Genomic DNA, 22274 nt, shown 5'->3' with positions numbered 1-22274 from the left:
CCAGGACCCTGGGAATATGACCTGAGCTGAAGGCAGAGGCTTTAACCCACTGAGCCACCCAGGCGCCCCAGACCCACATGATCTCTAATCTCTCCTTTTTGAGAAAGGGTAATCAGAGGAGGATTATGTGAGGACATCTGGTCTAGCACTTGGCACCTTTATAATAGTGAAAAATGCAGCCAGAACCTTAACTGTGACTTAAAAGATTCTGTTTCTGTCCCTCGGAGACTCTGAAGGAAGAGAGGGTGTAGTATGGCTTTTCTCCAGAAGACTTTAGTGTATGACTATAGGAGCATGCTTTAGTCCTCAGTGGGGGGTTTTCTTGGCTTTGGTTTTTGACTTTTGGGTTTTTTTAGAGGGAGAGAGCAGTGGGAGAGGGGAGAGGGGTAGAGGGACAGAGGGAAACTTAAGCAGGTTTATGTCCAGCTTAAAGCCTGATGCGGGGCTCTATCTCACAATCCTGAGATCATTACCTGAGCTGAAATCAAGACTCTGATGTTTGACCAACTGAGCTACCCAGGTGTCCTGAGTCTTTGGTGTCTTAAGAGGGTTTGGGACAGACGGGTTAGCTGGCGAATGTCATTATACTCCTAACTTTTTTGACCTTTAATCTGTTAAGAATGGGGTTTGTTGCATGATCAAAAAGCAACAGAACAAATGATTAAATAAAAAGTTCAACCACGAAACAGTTTGGATCTGCAGCAGCTGGTCGTGTTGAAACACTGTTTTGCCTAATTCCTAAGTAGGCATAATTAAAGTTAAATGCTAAATTTTAAATAGCAGCTGATATATGCTGAGCTTTCCTAACAGAATGCTCCTATTGGTTTAGTGAACCATGGAAAGCTTTTAATTATTTCTCATGCATCTGTTGTTGGTTGTCCTCAGCATGGAAGCTGGAAAAGTGGCAACGATCATTCTGGACTGCCTCTGGATACTTTTTTCTCCTTTGAGAATGAAGGAAAAGTACTGAACTTTTGAGCCCGGCGGACAGAACATGTTTTTCTCCAGGACTCCCATCATGTTGGAGATGACTGGTCCGTAGAGTGCTGTAACTTAACTACACGCAGAGCCACTGCAGTCATCTGTGATATGAACAACCTCGAGTCTCCAAATAAAGAGACGGACAAGATAAGACGAGAAACTAGCACATCAAGGAAGAGTTGTCCTCTGCCAGGATCAGCCTCCCCGTTTTCAAGAATATTCTTCATACCCTCAGTTCAACATGTCCCGCTTTCTTCTTCAGACTGTATTTCCTGAATCCCAGGAATTTAAAGGAATTTACCTCCAAACCTGGCCTTCAACTATAATGCGATTAGGGGTAACCCTTTCCAAGTGTCTATTCAAGTATGCCCACTAATTTCAGTGAGGTAAGTTTGTAAGCGTCACAATGAACCCATCCATGTAAGGACTAAAAGCTTTGGCTCCTGAGATCCATAACCCCTGAGATAAGCCAGAGCCACAAATACATCGTCTAGACTTTGAAGGAGAGAATATGATTCTTAATATAGCTCACCAACCGCTAAGTCGTGCCTAGACTGTCATCATTTTTCTATAACAGGAGAAGCCTGCCTGCCTGTTGACTCTCTGAGAGAGTCTCCCCTCCTCTGCCACCACACAAATAAGCTAAAAAAGAAAGAAGGGCCCCAAATCGGGCCAGATGGTGACCCATGACTGTTTCAGCTCAGGATGTCAGCCTCTAAAGCATCACGTTTGAATCATTTTGGTATCATGGGATTCTATCATTGTTCCTTTGAATCTGCTGACACGCTTCCTCTGGGAAGTGTAGCTTGGCATGGATGAGTCAATGGATCTTGTTTTGTTCTGTTTTGGGGTGGGGGGTGTTTGTTTTTTAAAAAAATAAAGATGAAATGCTTTGAGACTTTTTCAGCATCTTCTGATTGTTTCAAAACCAAGTCTGAGGACGTCCCTAGCTGGTCCTGGGTGCTATACCCTGAGAGGTTCCCAGCATGCGAGTGGGCACCAGTCATGGGTTTTCAGTGCTGACAATGATAAAGAAAATGCTCAAAAAAGGAAATAAAGGGGTAGGATGAGAGACAGCTACAGTTCTTGTAGCTCCCCAGAGCCTGGGGACATACACCCTGGCTTTGTGGAAAAGGGAGATGGGAAGCCATGTAAGGCTGGCCATGTTCCCAGGGGCCCTACACATCCGCTCTCCCATCAGGATTACTGACATTTAGCCTTCAGGGGCCCAGCCTTAAGGATGAATCCTAACAAGCAGATTCAAGGAGTACAGTTTTATTTCAGAAGTTTCAGTGTTTGTCTTGGGCCAAAGCCTTGTACCACTCAAGAACTTAAATCCTCACAGAACTGAGTGCATAGAAGGAAAGGGAAACAAAGTTCTTAGTGGCCCTTGGGCAGTCTCGCTCCTGTCTGCTGCTGATCTTGCTCTGGGCCATGATGCCCCGGCAACAGGAGCCCAGTGGCCACCGAGCTGGAGGACCGCCTTCTGCCATCCTTGAATCGTCCCCTAGATTCTTGAACAGGCTTTCTGGGAGCCTGGCCTGAAGCTGGAGAAGGGCCTCCCGTGCTCCCACGAAAGCAGCTGCAGGGTCAGAGAAACTACAGCCGGGCACAGGTCTATCAGCCCTCCTCCGCACGCTGTCCACATTCCCCCACCATCTGGTATACCCCAAGCCAGGACAGCCGTGGGGCTCTTCAGAACTCAGAGCTTAGAGAAGGCGATGGAATGGCACTGGGAACACTTGGTGTGTTGCACGTTGCTCTTCATTACCCAGGAAGGCATTTCAGTCCAGAGGCAGAAACCTGAGTGACTACTGCTTGTCGGTAACAATGCTGAGGTCTGATCTTGATCTTTCCATAGCCGGAGCCTGGCCACAATTTGACCTTGTTTTGCAAAGGTTGCCCAGCCCTGCCCCTGCATCTGGCGGCTGACAGGCTCCTGATGCGCGAGCAGAGCCAGGATACCCAATCGGAACTAATACCATGCCCAGGGTGGAGCTCTAGCCCAAACGTCTCTGCTTTCTGAAGCACGTCCATACAGGCCTTTGTTCGTGCATTTATTCTTTCAACACTGACTGATTTATTGAGCAACTGTGGGAGGCTGGGGGGCGGGGAAACTCTCCAATGGCCTTTGTCAGGGATGGGAGTATCCACAGCATCTTGGCCCGTTGTTCATAGGTTTCGTTGTTTTTCAAAAGCCAGGCAGTGAGCTCGGAGAGAACTCCCAAGTTACCATTGCTCTGTTCTGGTTTTATTTTATTTTTTAAAAAAGATTTTATTTATTTATTTGACAGAGAGATCACAAGTAGGCAGAGAGGCAGGCAGAAAAAGAGGGGGAAGCAGGCTCCCTGCTGAGCAGAGAGCCCAATGCGGGGCTCGATCCCAGGACCCTGGGATCATGACCTGAGCTGAAGGCAGAGTCTTTAACCCACTGAGCACCCAGGTGCCCCTCTGTTCTGGCTTTAAATTTATGAAAATCGGTAAGTGAATGGGGCAGGAAGGGGAGACGGATCTGGAAGAGAACGTTCGGAGTCTCCGTGGGTGGTGTGAGGCTTGTGTCCTGAGCTGACGGAGGAGAAAGATGGGGGAGGGGAGGTGTGAAAGAGCCACTATGCCGCAGCTCTCCCTCCCTCCATTCCTGTCCTGGACGATGCGATTGGGGTCACCCTCGGGGTTTCCCTAGCATGATTTCTAGTCAGGGGTTTGCCTCCTGGTGCTGATTCTTCAGACCTCCATTCTATCCCGAATTAACTCTCCCGGGCACCCACAGGGGAGGAGGAAGGAGCAGACCCCAGAGTCCCCTACCACTCTTCCCTCTCTCCCGACTCCTTCCCAACTCGCTGGCTAGCTTTGCTGTTTTCTCCGGTTGCTGTACCGACATGGTCTAACATCCTCAAACTCTGTCGGAGCCTGAGACCCCGGTGAACGTTTGGGATGGATTCAAACTTCCTGAGATCATGTTCTGCAGTTTCTGATCAGCTGCAGTCCCATCTCGGTCAACCGTCTTCATTCAAGAGCCCCCTTTCTTCTCCTTGGATCCCCCAATCGCTCTCCGCTTCCAAATGCTAGAAGAATCGCCCAGGCAAAGCCGCGTGAGTGAGACGGGGGTGGCTTCCGACTTCTGCGCGGCGCCAAGCAGAGGGGCGGACCACAGGTGCTTCCCCTTCACCCTGCCCTGATAGCAGGGGTCGGGAGCTTCCGCGGCCCGTCTTCCTGCAGGGACAACTGTTTCCCATCCGCATCGTCACCCTCCCCCCCCAACTCCTACCCTTTCCAAGCCCAACCTGGACCGAGGCAGCTGCATTTCAAAGAGAGAGTAATCCCTTGGTTCGTTCTTTATTCCCAGCCCTGAATTCTGCTACCCCCCACCCCCCCGGGAGAAAGGCGCAGCCTTAGTCCGGAGAGCCTGGGTGGAGCTGAGACTGGGGGACGGGGCAAGGCTGGGGTTTCTCCGACCCAGGAGTCGAGGTCGGGAAAGTCAGAAACCGGGGAGGGAGCAACAGCAGGCCCCACCCATCGTCCGCAATGCCTCCCGCCTGAGAGATCCTGAATGAATGGTGCCCAGGCTCTTCCTAACACACAAAGTGAGAGAGACTGAGCCCCATACTGGAGACACCAAGCACCCTGGTCCCCTTGGTTAGTCACTGAGCCATGGTTTAGAGACAGACTCTCCTCTGCTGCTATCAAAAGAAGGTGCCCGATTCAACCCCCATTCCACCCATGCAGTGTTTATGGTGCATCCTCAGCGACTCTCTTCCTCTGCCCCCAACCAGCTCCCCAGAGGTGGCCACAGTGGGGGCTGATATTTTTACCTACAGGATCGAGCCTGGGGCAATTCAGTGGCGCCAGTTGAGGCTTAAATGCAATGAGAAATCCCCACCCCGCCAGCTTTCGCCTGCAGAGAACCCAGTAGGAAATAAATAGTGCTGTGTGCCCAGCCTGGAGGGCTGGCCCGCATCTGTCTGCCTGGACCAAAGCCAGTCACATGAGCCCAAGCTGGTTAAAAAGAGAGCTCCGGTAATCTCCCAGCTCAAGTGTCTCAATCTGGCATGAGGAGCTGTGTGGGCAAGGATGCCAGCTCTTCTTTATGGGGCCTGGGTGGACGGGGAGGAGCAGTGGGGAAGCCGTGTGGAAGGGGCGATTCAGGCCGGGGAGGGAGCCAGCCAGCCGGACTTCACCCCAGGCAAGGCTATCAGTCCCCAGGTCCTGGCACTGGGAAAGGGTGATAACCCCCAGGCAGGCAGTGTAGGCAAAGGAGATGAAGGGAGAAAAAGGTTGGCAAAAGTGCCACGAGTCTTAATTTGGCCAAAGCTGTTGTTTCCAGTGGGTGTTCATGGGCGTGCAAACACACACACACACACACACACACACACACACACAGAGCTCATGTGTTCTCTTTCCCATCTCTTTCCCAGAGTTTGACATCCTGCGTGCGTGCGTTCCTGCCCCCACTCCAACCCTCCCAGGATGAATGTCTACAGTTGATGACCTTCAGCGCTACACCTGTCTGCTCTCCCTTCCCCCACTCACCTTCTCCTGAGACTCCGGGACTCAGGGCAAAGGTTGCTTCCCTTCTCTAGACCTCAGTTTCCCTTTAGGTGGCCGGTTTGGGATCTGGCTCTCAGGGCCCCCTGGGCGATCTAGGGCAGCAGACAGAGAGAGGCTCCCGGGATAAGAGGTTTACCAAAGTCCTGGAACTAGGTGAAATGGTTCAGCACGCTAAAGCCCTCCTTGTTCAGATCTGAGCTTTTGAGAAGTTGGGGAACCTTGAGCCAGGAGACCTGTTTGCTCAGATCCTGCTGATGGGAAAAATGCCCCATGTATCATGGTGGAAAATGTGGAACCCAGGTGCACCTGTCATTGCAGGGGGTGTCTGGATGGCTGTTTGGGGACTGCAAAGGGTCAGAAAACTTGCTCCCTGAAGGATGACATGGTCCTGTGGAATGGCGAGGTCCCGACGGCAGGAGCTGTTGGCCCCAAGAAACCTGAACTCAAGGAGCCTGAACTAGGGGAATGGAGGAAGGGCACACACAACAGTGCCAAAGATTATTGACTGGATGGTTGATTGTTCCAAGGGAGAAATTGGGACCCCCCCCCCCCACCAAGAAACAAACAAACAAACAAAAAAACCACTGCACATTTGCATATCTAACTGGTTCAGAAAAACAGTGGGCATATAGGGAAGGATTAGGATTATTTGTGATTTCAGGGAATATTGTGGAACTTTAAGTTTCATGAAGATTACTCCTGAGGTCGGGGACAAAGGTTCATTTTCTTTGGCTTGAAAATTTAAGAAATCAGTGGGGAGTGGGACATATGCAGAAGCATGTAAGTTCCTGGCATGTAATTAATAAATTTGATTCTGAGCCTATTGAGGGCCCAAGCACTGATGTGGAGCCACCATCTGGAGAACGCTGACAGGCGCAGAGCTAGGCAGGGGGGTCAAAAGGCCACCGTGTCTAATCCCCACTCAGAGAGGAGTAACAGCGAGAGTCTGATAAGAGGCTATTTATAAAACTGGGGCAGGGTTATAGGAAACTCTCAAAGGTCAGTGAAGCACCCAAGGGCTAGCCACATCGGCCAAGGGGACGGCTGGGGTAATTTCAGAGTATGGTTGCCTTTGGAAGAGGAAGACAGGCAGGGCCAACCTCCAGTCAGCAGGGAGGAAGCAAGAAGGCTGAACAGGCTGCCATCTCCTCTTACTCCCACAACCTCTTATGGGCCAAGCCTAACTGAAAACCAGGGGAGAAGAGACTGGTTGGTGTGACCCTAAAGAGCCAAGTCCCCAAGCGCAGAGTGTGGTGAGAGCATGGGGAGTGGATCCAGAGGGATAAGGTGCGTACAACACGGTCTCTATGATCCTAAGAGGCAATTCCATCAGTATCAATAAACAATTTAGGGGCACAAAACGTGCACCAGCATTGTGTTGTCCACTGAGCATAGAACCTCTAGAACCTGGTATTCTAGGGGCGCCTGGGTGGCTCAGTCAATTAAGCCTCTGCCTTCAGCTCAGGTCATGGTCCTCGAGCCCCAGGATTGAGCCCCACGGGCACCCTCCTCAGTGGGGAGTCTGCTTCTCCTCCCTCTCCCTCTGTCCCTCCCACTGTGCCCTCTTTTCTCTTTCTCAAATACATAAATAAAATCTTAAAAAAAGAACTTGATATTCTAACTGGAAAACCAGGGGCTAGGAGTGTTCACGGAAGCCTTCTTGGAGGAAGTGGGAATGTGAGATGGGGCTTGAAAGACAGGTGAGCAAAGAGCTGGGAGTACTTTCATTCACTGCAGCAGAATGCCGCTTTGCAACTGGATCCACCTGGGGTCAAGTTTCAGGTCTTCCCACACCTGAGATTTTCTGTAACAGCCGTGGACAAAGACAGCCATCGGACTGTACTTGTCTGACTCCACACAGTACTTCTCACCGAACCTGGGAAGGATCATTTTCTGAACTACCCGCCTGTACTTTATGAACTCTCTTCCCCTCTGGTTTCTTGAGAGGACAGGTTTCCTCTGCCTCCAAGGGTGAGTTCCTAACTGATCAAGCAACTCATCAATTAAAAACTCACTTGGCTCCATGCTTGGAACCCAGGCTATCTGGATGGGGAAATCACACTCCCGGCTCTCAAGAAGCAAATATTCTACACAGAACAGAGACAAGTACAAAAATCACTGTAATGTGTTTGGTCACAGGTATGATGGAAGGATTATCAAAGTTCTAGAGAGTCACAGCAGAGACAGTGACTAATTTCTAGAAGTGTTAAAAAAAAAAAAGCTTAGGAGAGGTAACACATGCACTTGGAGTCCATCAGTAAATAGAGTTTGGGAGGCAGAAAAGGGAACTCCTGGGAAATGTGTGGGAATAGCAAGAAGAGAGAAAGGAAAGTGAACACTCAGGGCAGCTAGAACACAGGCTGGCAGGAATTGAATCTGTTGAGAAATGTGTGGGATGATTCAAAGGAATATTATGGGTCCAGTTCCAGAGTTGATCAGTCAAGCCGATAAATAAGGAAGCAAGGGTGTTTCCATGGAGGGAGTACCATGACCGGTTTTCTTTGTGGGTAGAAAGTAATTTTCTGGGAGGACACAATATTTGTTCAAAAGCAGGTGAAGGAGCCCGAGCTGGGGATCTGTACCTCGGCTTCCGCCCTGCCCCCTTCCACAGCTCACCCCTCATCCCAACTCCCCGCCACCTTTCTAGAGAGAACAAGTGTTATTCCCTAAAACTCTTTCCGTTGCTGTTCTGACTTGGCAGTGGAAAAACAAAGCCGAATGAAGGAGCTTGTCTCTTCTAGGATGCGGGGGATCAAGACCCACCCACCCGGGAGGGTATTTCCCCTTCCTCCACCCTCAAATTTGATGCCCCAGAGCCTGGGACGGAGCCCTAACTAGAGCAGACAGCCCATGGGATTTAGGATCTGAAATCCTAGAATAACCAGCCAACTCCAGGGCTTTTCAGTCTCCCTGGGGTTCTTTCCAAACTTTGTGGCTATTCCTCCAGGTCTTAGCTGAAAAACACCAAAAATAGGCCAGCTCTTTTCAATTTAATTAGCCATTCCTCTGAGGACAGCAGATGGAATGAAGCGAAGACAGATGCACTGGGGGCAAGGAGGGGTGGGAGCAGATTCTAAATGGGGTTTCTCAGGAGCCCAAATTCACCCCCACAAAGGGTGCTTCTTAGAACAAGAAGCCGAAAGAGGCGCACAAAGGCGTTCTGGGATTTCGGCTCGCAGACCAAGGGTCTAAGTGTTGCTCTCAGCCCAAAGGAGCCCAAAGGGATGCGAGAAGGTGCCTGGGTCTCCTGGGCAGGAGAGAGGAATCCCGGCTCCCTTTGCAGGGGCTAAAGCTCCGTCACCCAGAGCGGCGGTTACCTGCCCTGGCGGGGCTCCTGTCGCAGGGGCTGGGGTAGCCAGCAGCCGAAACGGACAGCCTTGCAAGAGCCGCCAAGCGAGGTGCCGGACTCTATTTCTGGAATTCTTTTAAGGGTGGGGAACACAGCCAGCCGCCTGGGACAAGATGATCCGTGTGTGCCTCCCTTATCGAAAACGGGGTGACATTTGCTAAGTCAATGCCGGCCACACTTGGGCGGGGGAGAGTTAAAATGACCCTTAGGGCCTTAGGGGTCTCTCAGTTTAGGAAGTCTCTTCTCGGCCCAGCAGAGACCACCGCTGTGGAGCAACTGCCCCCTCTGGTGGAGAATAGAGGTATGACGTGGCCCAGAGGTGGCTTCATCCCTCACTTTAGTCCTTAGCAATTTGTGTCCCCCAAACTAAAACAACAACAACAACAGAAAGGAGGAGGAGGAGACTGAGAGTCCAGGCTGGAGTCCCTCTAGCTTCCTTCTCTTTCTCCTAACTGCAGTCCCAGTCCCCGGCCAGGAGTCTCTTTCAGTTTTCTGGACTGACACATTACAGTGGAAAAAGTATGGGCGCTGGTTCCAATGACAGCATTGAGTGAGTCACTTTTTCTTTTTGCTCCATAGAGGAATAGAAACTACCTGTTTGCATATCTTTTATTCAAACCTAGCTCTTTCCATATCTGTCATGTGCAGATACAGAGGTACTGCCTGCCTCCCGGGAAGGCCACTGCCTGCCACGGTGTTTGTGTGGCTGGGCGGTCCCTGATGTGGAGTGGGAAAGGGGGTGCTTCCTGGTCCTGGAACCCCAGTAGTCCTACTTCCAGGGTGCTCTCTCTTGTCAGAAGCTGCTGTCACTCTCGCTCATGCCTGGACCTGAGACAACCCCCAGGGCTGAGCCCCTCGTGGCTGCCAGGCTCCTTCCGTCCTGGTGGGGAAGTCACCTTTCCCAGCCATCCGGGGCTGCCTGCCAGAGAAGGTCAGAGTGACCTGGTGACTGTGGCACTCAGGCCGGAAAGACTTGGTCCTGGGCCCGTTTTGCCTTTGTTATCATTGCTTAACAGGCTTTATGATTTACATTTATTTTTAGGTGCCTTACCGAACCTTCCTTTTATGCGCACCGCGACGCTTCAGGTATCAGATGCTGGATGCTATGGGTAGAAAACAAACCAGGACAATTGTTGCCTTTAGGGAAACAATTGGACTATGGCTGTGACTGTTTCCACAGGTAAATTAATGGTGCTTTTGCTACAGTTTCTTCCTCCTTTCCTTCTTTCCTTCCTTTTTTCTACTGATATCCTAAAACAAAAACAAACTGAATGGTGCCTGAATGGTCAGTGTTTTAGATAAATGTACATTTAGGAGCAGTGTGGCATAGTGTGTTTCAAAATTGTTTTCAAGACGTGCCTGGCTGGCTCAGTCTGTTGAGCCCCCTGCTTTTGATCTCAGGGTTGCAGGTTCGAGCCCCAAGTTGGGTGGAGAGATTACTTAAAAATAAAATCTCAGGGGTGCCTGGCTGGTTCAGTTCGTTAATCCTCTGTCTTCGGCTCAGGTCATGATCCCAGGGTCCTGGGATCGAGCCCCGAGCCCCGCATCAGGCTCTCTGCTCAGCGGGTTGTCTGCTTCTCCCTCTGCTTGTGCACTCGCGCGCTCTCTTTCTCTGTCAAATAAATAATATCTTTTAAAAAAACAAAAATAAAATCTTCTTTTTTTTTTTTTTTAAAGATTTTATTTATTTATTTTTCAGAGGGAGAGTGAGAGCGAGCACAGGCAGACAGAGTGGAAGGGCAGAGTCAGAGGGAGAAGCAGACTCCCCGCGGAGCAAGGAGCCCGATGTGGGACTCAATCCCAGGACGCTGGGAACATGACCTGAGCCGAAGGCAGCTGCTTAACCAATTGAGCCACCCAGGGGTCCCCAAAAATAAAATCTTAAAAAAATTGTTTTCAAGGGTTTATTTTGCTAAGTGGACCTTTAAACTCTTTTATTGTGGCAAGCTGTGTACAATATGAAATGTGCCATGTTAGCCATGTTTAAGTGTATCATTCACTTAACGTTACTGGGCCTGTCTTTAACACTGCAACCATGGAGAGCCTGCCAGGGTCCAGTTTAACCCTCAGACTTCTCGTGTCTTTCTCTTCTGTTCTCCCTATCCTGGTCAGACCAGTTGTGGTTACCAGGTTTTGGCCCTGTCCCTGGGGGGGAATTACTCAGATACTGATACTAGCAGAGAAGGGGGTGGCGACCATCTCAGGTTCCTACAGTTGTAGAACTTTCTCGTCCAGAAGGACCTTCTCCTTCCCCGAAGCAGAACCACATCTATTCCATAGCCTTCCTCCGTGCCTGGTCACTCAGTTAAGACTTGTTTAATGAATGAATGAATCTGGAAAGATAGCCACTATCCTGGGAGGGGAGACTTTCTAGCTCATGGTCTTAGGGAGATGACAAGGCATGTGCTTTGGGGTCAGAAAGATCTTTGTCCCTTTGTCCCAGACTAAGTATGTGGCTAGATTTTTTTCTCTATTAAGCCACAGATGGAAATAGTCATTCTTACCTTATAGTATGAGGCTTGAATGAGGCCATGCATGTGAGGTACACTACCACTGAGTAGTAGAAGCTCAGTTATGCTTTTTGTCTTCCTTCCACCAGCTAGAGAATCTCACAGGCGCATCACAGGAAAGGACTTTCTCTTTTTTGACTCCCACTTCTATTTCTCATTGGCTCTGTTTTGTCAGATCCTAAGAAAGAGAAGCTTCCCTGTTGTCTGAGTTCTGACTTTTGCCTTTTAAAGCTAGGGTTCTGGGGGTGCCTGGGTGGCTCAGTTGGTTAAGCGACTGCCTTCGGCTCAGGTCACGATCCTGGAGTTCAGGGATCAAGTCCCGCATCGGGCTCCCAGCTCCATGGGGAGTCTGCTTCTCCCTCTGACCTCTTCCCCTCTCATGCTCTCTCTCACTCTCTCTCAAATAAATAAATAAAATCTTTTAAAAAAAAAATAAGCTAGGGTTTTGATACTAAGAAAATGTGGAAAGGGAGTATTAGTTGCCTTTATCTGAAATTGAGGATCCCAATTTCTGTTTTATTGGATGTGGTTGTGATTTATTAATGTCATGTGTTCTCTTTCTCTCCTCCCCCAACCCCCACAAACAATTACCCGTAGAGGCAACTCCTCTCATCCTCTATACTAAACTGTCATGTCTTTTACTATTTCCAAATCCAAGAACTTGGCTGTGTTCCTCTGGGACAGAGGACAGAACTTACTATGGGCACCCAGTTAAAAACTGTTAAAAACAGTAACCAGGTCCTATCATTCATTGTCCAAAATGCTTCTTTCATTCACCCCTTCATTCCACTGACTTGGTATCTTTCTTCTCACTTCCAAATTCTAAGATGAGGCCACAGTGTGGAAGTGCAAGTGTGGAAATAAAGTGATCCAGCCAACATCTGTGGGCTGCCTGGCCCTGTCTGTCCTGTTAAATGGTTGGAAAAGTTAAAACCCAGATGAATACAGTTCCATTTTAACTCGATATTCAGGGGGCATTGTGTTTATTCAAGGATTCCAGGAGCAACATGGCCTTACAAAATTTGCAAATCTAGTAACGGATTTTAAAATGGTATTTGAGAATAGTGTCTTTACCAATCTCTGTCACCTTTTGTCCTCTCTTCAACTGAATGGACACAACCTCTGCAGATTAAACTGCTAAAAACAGTGTTCGTGACGTTGGGGCCAAGCCTCTGAAGAGCCCTATCTTCTCTACTAGGGAGTTTGGTCCATTTCTCTAGGCTCTGGGGAGCTTTTGAAAGCTCTAGAATAATATGATCAGATTTATATTTTTCAAAAAATTTTAAAAAAATTATTGGGGCAATGTTGAGAGACTGGATTGGAAAGAGAAAACCAGAAACCCATTAGGAAGCGGGTGCCATGATCCAGAGAGAAGATGATGAATGTAGGGCAGGGAAGTGGCACAGAAGCAGAGAGGAAGAAGACTGGTTGGGAGGAGGTGGGATGAGCAGGAAGTGGTCACTGAGTGTCAGCGATGAGAGATGGGGAGCACAGCCTGCTTCAGCTTTTGGCAACCCAGTGGCTTGTGATGCATTCTCTGAGCCCTGGAAGAAGCCATGTGTGCGTGTGCACATGTGCATGTGTGTGTGTGAGCTCGTGTGTGCGTGTGTGTGTGCGCGTGTGTGTGTGTGTAGATAATGAAATCAGTGTTGTAGATGATGAATTTAAGTTATACAAGTCCACCATGGGTATGGATTCCAGGGAAAATATTTGGGATGGATTTATAGATTTAGGGGGGGGGTCCCTGTACAGAGTTAGCTGAGAAGTAGTAGGGAATGATTGGGAAACAGTCAAAGGAGGAGCCCCAGAGAACAGACACCTCAGGGATGGGCAGGGGAGGAGAGCCATTGAGGGCAACGGCAGGAGGGCGGCTGAGGAAGAAGGGATGGCTCCAAGAGGGCAAATCCAGCAAAGAGCTGGAAGTGAGGGAGTGAACTCAGGCGAGGAGGAGATGGAGGGTGTCAGGGACACCAGACGACTTGGGGAGAGCTGAGGACATGGGAGAGGAAATGGACCCAGGCACGGCACCCCGTGGCTGTCCACGGCACCCCGTGGCTCCTGCAGTGAGTCTGCTAGGAAAGGGAAGGGGAGAGGTGGAGACACGGGACAGGTGTAGGCAGGGCAGCAGTGAAGCGGGAGTGAGGGCTGGGAGCATTTCCACATGGTACAGGAGGGGTGGGGGCGGGGCGCTGAGTAGGGGTGGGGCGATGCTGTCAGTTACTACTCAAAACCATCCCTCTCTTCCTGGGTGGGTAGGCGCCCTCCTACCCTGGGAATTCCAGGTCCTTTGTCCAGTGTTTGGCTTAAGTTGGGCATGGCATCTCCTTCTCGTCCATAAGATGGAACGGGAGATCTGCAGAGGCTCTCTGGGAAATGTTTTCCCTTGATAGATAACATAGTCCTGGGTGGGGGGGAGCCCTTTAAAATTTATTTGTTGGTTCTTTGTTTTACCCCTGCCCCTTTCCTTGCTCTGTTGACGGCCTGTCGCCCAGGGATGCAAAGCTCAGAGCTTCTGCAGTGTCCTTGCGAGAGGGACGAGTGTGCTGAGCTGGAGGCTGTAGACAGTCCCCTGAGGATGTGGGCAAGGATGGCAGAGCTGGAGGGTGGGGAGACCCGGATCCTTGGTGGGACTTGTTGAATTCCTGAACAACCTGAAATCATTTCCCTCAGTCTTATTAAATTACTACTATCTTATTAGAGATGAAGCTGTTGCTGGTTACCTTCCCAGCTGAATGCGTCCCCACGGACATGAGGGGGTGGGGTGCCACATTCCGGTCCCAGGGTAATTTACGTTGGTCTTTAAATGAGATCAGGGAACCAGTAAGACTTTATAAATAGAGCAGTAAAGCATCTTTGATTAGAGCTTCCTCCCTAAAGTAGCAGTGAAAGCCATCGCTCTTTAAAACCATCCTAAGCTGCAGTTACTTTGTGATGCGTAATGAAATTAAAGAAGTCAGGTCTCTCTGTCTTTCTGGTTGAAACCAGGCCAAACAAGCCTTCATGTACAGTTTCAAGCAAAAACAAAAACAAAAACAAAAACCAGAACAGAACAAAACCACCCATTAGCTTCTCCTCCTGGTTAACTGCTCCTTAGGATCCAGCTGGGAGGTGGGTCTTCCTAATCCTTCTAATTGGCCATATTTTGATTGTACTAGAAGATAAGACTTTGGATGTCCTGCTCTCCTCTGGAACGTAGGCAGAAGATCTGCGCTCTCCTGACGGAGGATGTGGAGAGGCCGAGCTGTGTTCTGGACCATGGGCCTGACGGGAAATGAGACGTGTGGGCAGAAGAGGCAGGGGACGAACCCCCAGAAGGCTCAGACTGCTCTTCCCTGGGCTCCTGAGGAAGGCACAGCTCTCTAGGACAGGAGCACCCACCCTGGAGGAATGTCCAGCCTCCGGGAAGTCCTACAACGGAACGAAGAAAGCCCCAACTGTAACAAGCAGAGGACCGGACACAATGGTGCTTGAAGGAAAGGGATCTTGTTAGCAGTGAAGGAATATTCCAGCTGAGCGAAAACCAGGCCGGTAGCCAGGGAGAAGGAAAAGTGGGGCAGGATCCAGGAGGCCTTGCTAGGATTCAGTCAGCGAAAACTGCCAACCTGTTTGACGCGGAACTGAGGAGAGGGACAAGCAGGACGGATCTCCTAGTGCAGTGCTAGCAGAGGTCTTAAAAATCCTCTAGATCCCGTGCGAAAACCAAATCTGTCCGTTGTGGAATATTTTCTTCAACAAAGCCATACACAGACCCCCACTGTATTTGGGGGCAGGACGTGTTTTCCTTTTCCCTCGGCTTGTTTCCAGAGTCGGGCTCACCCCGGGGTTGGATCACAGAAGACAGCAGCACACCTGTGCGCCAGGACCGGGGAGGGTCCATGGGTGCATGACCCATGCAGTGGCTCCGGGGACCTGGGCTCAGAGGAGCCTGTGCTCAGTCTAACACTCTGCGGCTGCTCTTCTGAAAATCCTAATTAAGTTCTGAACAAGGGCCCTGCCTACTGGGTCCTGTAGGTCATGTGGCCTGGCCTGAGCCGATGGTATTTGTGACTGGGAAGAGGGGCGGTGGTTAGGGGCTATATAACATAGGCCTTCTACACACTCTGAGATGCCCAAACAGCCAGGGTCGAAATGTACAGGAATAGTGACGTCACAATAGCCATCGCCTGGTTCACAGCATTGCTGCCAAGTGTTACATAAGCAAGCAAACGTACGTGAATAATTTAGAGCAGAGTGTGGCACGTCTCGCTTGCTATGTAAGTGCTGGATATTATTATAATTCCCTCTCTGCGCTGATGTGACACCGGACAGCCTGAGGTCGATCACGTACAGGGTCACAATTAACTTTTCATTTTCACATTTTTAACCTGTCACTCAGCATCCAGTCCCAGGCCGATGACTGTCCCCGGGGCCGGTGGGGGTGGGGGGATACAACAACAATAAATATTATGATAAATGAATGTGTGACATCACCTCCTCTTACCTTCAATGTAACTAATGCTTCAGACCGTCTGTGTGGTGCGTGTGTCTTTGCTGGTATCTGAGCGGGAAGGGGATTTTTAAAAAAGACTTTACGTATTTGAGAGAGAGTATGTGTACAAGTGGGCATGGGGATGGGGGTGGGGGAAGAGGCTGAGGGAGAAGGGGAAAGGGAGAGAGGGAGAAGCAGACTCCCCGCTGATCATGGAGCCCAACTCGGGCCTCCACCCCTGGACCCCGAGATCATGACCTGAGCCAAAGTCAGATACTTAACCAAATAAACCACCCACACTCCAGATGATTTTTTTTTTTTTAAGATTTTTTAAATTTAGGGGCACCTGGGTGGCTCAGTGGGTTAAAGCCTCTGCCTTTGGCTCGGGTCATGGTCTCAGGGTCCTGGGATCGAGCCCCGCATCGGGCTCTCTGCTTAGCGGGGAGCCTGCTTCCTCCTCTCTCTCTGCCTGCCTCTCTGACTATTTGTGATCTCTGTCTGTCAAATAAATAAATAAAAATCTTAAAAAAGAAAAGTTTTTGTTTTTTTTTTTTTTAATTTGAGAGAGAGAGAGAGCATGAGCTGCTAAGCAGGGAACATAATACAGGGCTGGATCTTAGGACCCTGGGATCACTACCCAAGCCAAAGGCAGAGACGCTTAACTGACTGAGCCACCCAGGTACCCTCAAGGAGGTGATTTTGAAAATTCAATTAATTAGGGGTTCTCTTGTTCTTTTTCCCTTTACCTGCTTTTTTTTTGTTCTTATAAAAATGACTCTTGAACCACTTGCTTCCTGCCTCCCTCCCTCTCTCTTCAGATCCCCGGGGCGAGGGGAGGATCTAAAGGAAGACTATGTCACTGTGGTCATCAAGATAATGGCTCCCTCCCTCATTCCCTCCACTCCCATCTGAGTCCGAAGAGCCAGTGAAGTGTTCAACCTTTGTCCTTAGAGTACAGCTCTTGACGAGGTAAAAAATTAAAACACTGGCCCAACACCTTTATTCCAGGAATGCTTTTCCTGACCAAAGTCTGAAAGCTGTTCCTCCTACCCCTCCTAATCGCAGATGTTCCCAACGCGTTCTCAGTAAGAGCGCACTCTCTCTTATTGTTCTAGGACTTCAAGCCTGCGGGGACTGCACATTTTTTCCTTAGCTGAAATAGTTGTGGTTTTTCCTAACAACTTTGCAAGTTCCCTGTAGAGCTGGAAATTCCCTTCTTGATGATAGCTCTTAATGCAGGAGAAGCCTGGCTTGTCCTATCTTTCCTGCTGACCTGCTTGCTGTGTGACTGTAGAGGTCAGCTTAAACACTCTGGGCCTCAGTACACAAGGATTTCCTTAACTGGGGCACACTGAAAAATGGAAAGTTTTCTGGAGGATTTATTTTTGGAGGACCTTGGGAGAAGAGATTTATAAATGTCTCTATGGTGAGAATAGCCATTTGGGGAGCAACACTTAGATTCCTCTTTCTGGGGGAAAAAAAAGAATTTAATAATTTCCATTGTTAATTACTATCCCCCACCCTCAGCCCCATGCCTGTCTCCACTCCCAGTGGTTGATTGATGGAACAGATAAGCTGTACTCTCCCTCCCCCACTTACATACACACTTCTGGCAGGCCCTAGATAAATAGAAGGCAGAGGCAAGTCTGCAGAATTATTATTATCATTATGATGATTATTATGCTTTCAGTATGAGACACAGGAAGTGAAACTGACTAAAATGTCCAATGAGAAATGCCTGGCCGCATTCTCTCCACCAGACCTAAAGGCATAGAAGAAGCCAGATGAAGAAAACTGTGGGCCTCCATGAGGCCCACAGTCTGTGTGTGTGTGTGTGTGTGTGTGTGTGTGTGTGTGTGTGTGTTACAAGGATTGTCTCTAAATATCTAGGACTCGGGATCTTTCAAACTTATTCTAATGCTCAAGCTTCCTCCTTCAGGCTGATATCCTCAGGGGCCTTTCTTACTACCTCCTTCCTCATTTCCTAGAGAGAGCTTCCCATGGCTGTCAGCACACGTTCAAGGACAACTCCAGTGATTATTTGGGGCCTCTGTATACACCTAGCCTGCTGAGGCCAGGTAGGAGCCCTCCACCTTTCCCTGCAGCCTGTTTGGTCCCAGTCCCCTCCACCTCCCCCCGCACAGACACTCTCTGGGCCAGAGGCCTTTCTTCCCTCTTACCCACTTTCTCTTCTGGCCTGGCCACCTGACCCTCCATCTGCTTGGCTGATTATTCACGCCCTTTGTCTTCTTCAGTAATCGATTGTGGATAAAGGGTAGTCAGAAAAGAGGGCATCCAGGCTAATGTAATTATCCCACGTTGACATTTCCATTTGCAGCACCACGGGCTCTGGAAACTCTGAAAAATAGTGTAAATGACCTGATTTTCCTACTACCTTGTTAGCTCAACTTCCTAGGGAGAAGAGAGCAGACAGCTATGTGGGGAGGAAATGAACCAAGTTGGTGTTTCAGAAATACCCTCTCATTTGGACAATGTTCTGAAAACTGCAGAGGAGACAGATGAGGAAAATGCGTCGAGGAGACACAGCAAAAACAGACCAGCGAGAGCAGGATGCTGGGCTCTTGTGCTTCTCCTAGGGCCCATGTCTTTTTATGGCTTTTGTACAAGATCTTGAGCCAAATGAATAGACTATTGGAATTTGGGTTTGGGAAAACCATTAACCATCTTAGTCTCATGAAGATTTAATAAAGACCCAGTAGAGCCCACCCAGGGGTAGGGATGGCAATGAGGTCACAGCAGGGTAATTGATAGAAGAAGAAAACTCTAGGATAGAGCTCTATACCCCAAGCTGTGACAGTTGTGTGACTCTGGGTGGTCCCTTTCCATCTGGGCCTGCTCCCTGTTGGAGACTATGGGACCCAAAAAGACAGTGTCGGGTCCTGGTTTCCTGTGTTCAAACCCCCATTCCAGTCCTTCCTTTAAGTCACTAAAATTCACTGGACCTCGATTTCCTTGTCGAGGCCCCTGGAAGGGTATTAGTAATACCCACCTTCCAGACTTGTGGGAATTGACTGAATTAGCACAAGGAAAGCACTTAGAACCCCATCAAGAACATACTAGCACTCAGTAAATGGGAGCCTTTATCATGATTCTGTCTTTCTCTTTGCACTGTCTGCCACCTTCCATTCCATCCATCCAGAAAAAATACCAATGTCATATTCTGTGACATGCCCTGGGCAAGTCACTAGGGATGGAACGTTTGCAGAACTTAAATCACCCCTGAGGCTTCACTTCCTCCCCAGGATTCTGTTATTTTTTTAGCACAGTGTAGAACACATGATAGGTGGTATCACATTGACCCTGATTCTTCCTGGGTCTTTGACCCTGTGCCTTGTCTGTTTGCCTTCATTGACTTCTTCTGCTTCCCTGCTCTTTCTTTTCCAGCTTTGCAGAGGGTAGGTCCCAGATGTCTCAGCCAAGGAAGGCTCCCAGGGTCCTGCCTGGTTCTTCTGATTTGTCCTGGTGAGGGAGCCCTGGGAGGCGCAGCCCCACAGGAAGTCTGCTGGTCTTTCTACTCAGCAGTTCTCCCTTCCCAGGCCCTGGGCTCCTCCACACACTTTGGGGAAGCTGGAGGAGGGCCACTAGGCTCTGTAAGAACCACACTTCTTTTTTTTTTTTTTTTTAAGATTTTATTTATTTATTTGACAGACAGAGATCACAAGCAGGCAGAGAGGCAGAGAGAGAGGAGGAAGCAGGCTCCCCGCTGAGCAGAGAGCCCGATGTGGGGCTCGATCCCAGAACCCTGAGACCATGACCTGAGCCGAAGGCAGAGGCTTTAAGCCACTGAGCCACCCAGGCGCCCCGATAACCACACTTCTTTATGGTAAACAAGAACCAGATTCCTGGGGAGTGAGGAGGGCAGGAGCTCTGTGGCCCAGCAAGGCCGCTGTGTGATGCAAAGAAACACCTCTGGTTGGCCCTGACCTGTCTCGGGAAGGCCCCAGGGAAGACTGCTCACACGCCCTTCTTAGCAGTCCTACTCTGAATTACAGGGACCTTCACCTCCAATGGCTCTGCAGACTGAGTTTCTGGTGTCCTGGTCACACCCACATCCAGGGAGCACCTGTCCCTGTCTCTCCTTTGTCACGATTTGTCCCACCCTCTTCCCTACTCCTGTACCCACTTTCCACCCTTGGGTGTCATTCCCTGTCCCCCCTCGCCCCCATCCCCGACCCCTGCATGAGGAATTGTGCTCGTCCCTCACTGACACCAGGAGAAGCCTCACAGTCCTGGTGGATGTCTTGATCCCAGGAACCTGAGAATAAATGTTGTCGTGGAGGTTGGGCTTGGCCCACAAGCGGGCCAGGGCCTTCTGACTTCAGATGATGTGGCTGGACCAGCACTTTTCCTCTGAACAGTGTGACTGTGGAGTTTAGGATCTGCTGTGCCAGGATTGAGGCCAAACACAGTCCCTGCTAGTTCCTAGGTAGAAGGTTGGACTGGCTTCAATACCTCCAGAAGGGCTACACGAGAAACTGGGACAGACAACTGGGTAGCTGAGGGCTTAGGACGGGAGGGAGCAGTTTAATATATATCCTTTTGGGCTTTTGCATTTTGTTCCATGTGAATGTATTAAAGGTTCTGAAATTTAAAAACAAACAAACAAAACAAAACAAACTGAGTTTGTGAATCTCCTGTATGTCGAGTTATAGAGATCAGTCCCTTGAGCCTCTCCCCGTGGCAGAAGGGGTGGTAGGGCTGAGGAGACAGACAATGGCATCAGGGAGACCTGATCGGGGTCTGACTCCAGGCTTAGAAGGGACTGTCAGAGACAGGTGGCTGCTTAGCTTTGAGATTTTCCGAGTGTCTGAATGACTTGGAATGTTGCACTGGAAGAAAAGGCATTGCTGAGTGCCCTGGCCCCGGAGGAGAGAGTCATGTGCCTGCTGCCCTCCTGTGATCCCTCCAGGCCTGGAAGGCCATGACTCTCCCATCTAATGGACAGGAGGAGCCTCCCCCCTCCCCCCGGGGAGGTCAAGGGGGCAGGCCATTTGGCCATTTGTCCCACTTTTACCTTGGTACACCACCCTCATCCCCTATCCCCCTGCCCCTCCCACCCCTGTCCAGGCTTCCTGCTCAGCGGGAGGCCTGCTTCTCCCTCTCCCACTCCCCCTGCTTGTGTTTCCTCTCTCACTGTGTCTCTGTCAAATAAATAAAATCTTAAAAACAAGCAAACAAACAAACAAACATTTCTCTCCTTTTTGTTCTCTATCCTTACATTCATATCATGTGTGGAAATGTGCATAGCACTTTCACATACATTAACACGGTTCCCTATTGCCCCAAGTCCAAAGCCTTCGTGGAATTCCTAACCTTTTTATCTGTCTCCCATCTCACATCTTGACACTTTCCTGTACGCATATTCCAGCCCATGTTGGCCACCTGCTGTGCTTTTTTTTTTTTTTCATTTTTCTTTTCTTTTCTTTCCTTTCCTTTTCTTAAGTAGACTCCACACTGGGCTTGGACTCATGGGGCTTGAACTCACGACCCTGAGATCAAGACCTGAGAGGAAATCAAGAGTCAGATGCTTAACAGACTAAGCCACCCAGGCGCCCCGGCCACCTGCTGCTTCTAAATGGGCCACGTGATTTCTTATTTCTTTCCATTCTGTCATTCAGAGGGGTCCCTCTTTCTTCTATGTGGTTTTCCTCCTCTGCCCAGAAAGAGTTCTTGTCTATCTTTAGATGCCTAAGTCAAATGTCACATGTTCCGTGAGGACTTTCTGGATGAATCTGTCCTTTTCATGAGCTCAGGAGCACGACACTTTATACCCTCTCCAGGGTGCACCTGTTAGGATGGCTGTTACCGACACCAAAACCGAACGCTCAAACCCTAGAAAGTAAGGAGCGCTGGTTACCTGGAGAGAAATAAAGCCCCAGGACCGTGCTGGTGGGGATGTGGAAGGATGCCGCTGCCGTGGAAACAGTGCAGGAAGCAGTTCTTAAAAAGAATGAAACAGAATCATCATAGGATCCAGCAACTCCACGTCTGGGACTAGACCCTGAAAAATGGAAAGCAGAGGCTCCACAGACATTAGGACACACATGGTCACAGCAGTGTTATTCACAAAGGCCAAAGTATGGAACGAAGGGAGAAACAGAAGGTGGTAAGTACGTACGGAGGTGTAGACCTACACCACAGTCTTCAACGAAGGAAATTCTCCCGCAGCCTACCGCGTGGATGAACCTTGAAGACATTACGCTCAGGGAAATAAGCCAGTCCCAAGAGAACAAAGACTGTTTGATTCCACTTGTATGACTTCCCCAGAGTAGTCAAGTCTATAAAGGCAGAAAGTAGAACGGTGGTTGTCAGGGGCCGAGAGGCGGGTGGGAGTTGGGAATTATTGTTTAATGGGTATATTGTTTTATGGGAAGGCAGAAATCTCTGGAGATGGGTG

The sequence above is a fragment of the Mustela erminea genome, chromosome 17, assembly GCF_009829155.1.
Source record: "Mustela erminea isolate mMusErm1 chromosome 17, mMusErm1.Pri, whole genome shotgun sequence".
In the NCBI taxonomy this organism is placed as follows: Eukaryota; Metazoa; Chordata; class Mammalia; order Carnivora; family Mustelidae; genus Mustela; species Mustela erminea.
This window is presented reverse-complemented; position numbering follows the sequence as displayed.